A 3,553-nucleotide genomic window follows, 5' to 3' on the forward strand; every position below is an offset into this window, starting at 1 on the left:
TGTATTACCTTCCAGTTCTTAACATCCATTGCTGATGTGCTTTTTTGTCAAGTGTGGTAATATACTGTATGCCGCACTATTGGAATGCACATACCTTTTATTTATATGTTGAATTATTGCGTGCTGAATTTGGCCGAGATCCACATTTAGCTGGAAACCTAATTAACTCAGAGAGGAAACCCCACAAACATAATACCGTAGTAATCCCTAAACCACACTAATCACTTGTGACATAGGCAAACTGGAGCTTTGGGATTCCACATGGTTATAAAAAACACCTTAGAGTATGAGGTGCCAAAATCAAGTCAGCCCACTCCACCGTGGAGCATATACCCCAAGGCTTCGGGACCATGGACTGTTGAATAACGAGCCAGCCATGGGTCAGACGCAGCAAACGGAGAACACTCAGGAGATTGATGTCAAAGCACTTCAGGATATGTATAAAAAGTTTGTCATGGAGTGCCCCAGCGGACTTCTTTTTCTGCACGAGTTCAAGCGTTTCTTTGGTGTGGATCCAGCGGGGGAAGCATCGGATTATGCGGAGAACATGTTTCGAGCTTTTGACAAAAATGGGGTGAGAGATTAAGAGCTGTTACAGCCTGGCATACTGTACATCTTTACCACAGTGTGAAAATGTTACCCACTTTTTCTCATTCATCCTACCTTTTAGGACAACACAATAGATTTCCTTGAGTTTGTGGCAGCACTGAATCTTGTTTTCCGGGGAGACGTGGAGCATAAACTGCGGTGGTCATTCAAGGTGTATGACAAAGACGGCAATGGCTATGTGGACAGGGAAGAACTGAAGTCAATAATCGATGTAAGTCAACTACAAGTAAATGTCTTGTGGATGTTGGATGCAGTTTAAATTCTGAGCTTGAAAAAGAGGATTCCTTCAGATTAAGGTCCTCTTTTACAGAATGGCATAAAGTTTTAAGTGAAAACTTCGCAGCAAGTCTTAGCAGCGCAGCATGGTTTGCACATCTTCATCCAGCATTAATTTTCTCCGACTCTTCAGCTCTGCGAAAGAGGCTCACGCCTCCCCCATCCTCATCTCCCATTTTCACTGTAACTCTTAAATGCCAGAAGTACTTCACATTTGGCGCTTTGCAGAACGTCATAGCTTCGTTAATTGTAAAAGTCTGAGTTTTAGTAGTATTAAAAGCTTTGAACCCTTAGACAATTGGTGCAATTACCTGTAAATTAACGCAACCTCCTCCACCGTCACTTTGTTTGTTGCTGTTCAAAACTTTTGACTCTGCCCTCTAGTGCCATTTGTGGTATATCTGCCAAAAAAAAATACGTGTAAGAATCGGTAGTGATGTTTGTAATTTTAAAAATGCACAAATCTTTTTTTTTTTTTTTTTTTAATTTTGACATGAAAACATTATTAATATCCCTAACAGTTTTTTTTAAACTTTTTGTTGTTTTTTTTTTTTACAAATTTCTTGTCAGTTTTTGGATCTTCTCTTCTTAAGTTCCTCTCTGCCTTTTTTCCAATATTTTTGAAAGAAATTAATCCAATTTGCTTAGGTTTCAGAGGGCTAAATCAACAAGATGAACCCTTTTCAAAATTAGAAGGAGTGATCAAGATGGTTCAATATGTTCTGAATCCAAAGCCATCAGTAGATGTATAAAGTCAAAGTGAGCATAATGTTCAGTTATACCGTTTCATCAACATGAAATTTTCTTTTTTTCCCTTCTAGAGTATCTATCGAATAAAGAAAGGTTTTCAAAGACAGATGTCAATGATGCACAGCTCACAGTAGATGAGGTCGTGGATCGAATATTAGTGGCTGTCGACAGTGATGGAGATGGTTAAGTTTTAAGTTTAGTCACATTTACAATGCAGTGGAAAGACTTTTGCAGCAACATATGGGCAGATTACATGAATCCTGCTTCAACTTTTTTTCATCTACAGGTCATATTAACATGGAGGAGTTCATAAGAGGTGCACAGCAGGACCCCTGGGTGCTCAACATGTTGAAGCTGGACATGAACCCTGCTGGATGGGTGCTGGAGCAGCGGAGAAGGAGCGCACACTTCTGAAGTGTCAAAGCGTATAGGCCTTTACCACGTGTACAAAGGGACAGCAACCATGGCTAAAATACAGGCTTCAAATTGCATATACAACACATACACATTTTACAACTAAAACAAGAATCCATTTCAGACATCATGTCCATTTTGTCTTCATACATAGTTGAATATTCACAAAAATTGAAAGTTCATAACTGGTCATCACTTGTACTTTTTTAGGAAAGGAGCAATAGCACTTTAAATCCATGTTAAATTGTAACCAACAGCATAAACGCACAAAAGAAAAACATAATAATTACATACTCATTTATATACATTATTCTTTCTCTTCAATATTAAACACTATAATGATAGTATATATAATTAGAATAAATATAATTTTAAAACTGGTGTATATATACCTACTGTACACAACAAAGTTATATTGCTGCTAAATTCAGCCTTTTTGATATAAAGTGAATATGTAAATAATCAATGAATATATTTCTAATTTTTTAACTGTGTTAATATTTTTTTACTTTTTCCATTTTTGCTTTGTTTTAAAGCAAATTTATAAAATACTATAAGACAATTAAATCATTATTTTGCATTTTGAATTGAAGAGGAGCAGTGTGTGGGATTTTAGCGGCATCTAGTGATGAGGATTGCAAAGTGCAGCTAGCTCAAGCTTTTCCTATGTGCCAAGCATGAACTCCTGGTTATAATTCCTTAAAGTTTTCCTTGTTTTTTCATTGTTTTTTTGATATTTTTATCAGGAGCCAAATACTGCAGGAGATCTTTCCCTCTCTAAAAGGAGTGAACCAGGTGATTAAAACCAGTAAGAACACTGGATAAAGCAGTCTGGCATAAAAAAATTTTTAAAAACTCAGTGTTTTTATGACATTTTTTTGGCTCGTTGCAAAGGGACTTTAATAACAGTGACTGATCCAAAAAATGGAAAGGCCCCCTCTAGAGCCAGTGTTTGGTTTGTCCCCTCTGGACTACAGCAGAAAAACGTGGTGCAGCTCATTCAATGGTAATAAAAGAAAATATAATCTATCAAACCTACACACTGGACCTTTAAAGTTTATACTGTAAAGAAAGATTGTGGTGTTCGATTACTTTACTGTCATTAAACGAAGGTTTCAATAACTTATGAATAAAAAGACATGAGTCGTTTCTTGCTTCCTATCTGTACAGTGGTATGCTACAATATATTTTTTCCTCCCACATAAATCTGAAATTAATGATTTGATGTTACGAAATTATTATATATTTTAGGCATATTTTGTTTTTATCTATTTATCTATTTATATTTTATTTATTTATTTTATTTATTTATTTATTTATTTATTTATTTATTTATTTATCTATTTATCTTTTATTTATTTATTTATTTATTTATTTATTTATTTAACCTTTATTATAAAAGGGAAAAGCCATTCAGGTCAAGTTCTCAATGTTACACCTTGTAAGGACAAAGATACCAGCACAGGGGGACAACACCAATTCATGGAAAACCCCTGGATTCCTG

At 35.5% G+C, this 3,553-nt stretch overlaps 1 pseudogene; it reads left to right on the plus strand.

Moving 5' to 3' along the window:
* The first annotated feature begins 376 nt into the window (after window positions 1–376).
* Window positions 377–2,049, plus strand: LOC121945256 (annotated as a pseudogene).
* Window positions 2,050–3,553: the final 1,504 nt, after the last annotated feature.

The sequence above is a fragment of the Plectropomus leopardus genome, chromosome 1, assembly GCF_008729295.1.
Source record: "Plectropomus leopardus isolate mb chromosome 1, YSFRI_Pleo_2.0, whole genome shotgun sequence".
In the NCBI taxonomy this organism is placed as follows: domain Eukaryota; kingdom Metazoa; phylum Chordata; class Actinopteri; order Perciformes; family Serranidae; genus Plectropomus; species Plectropomus leopardus.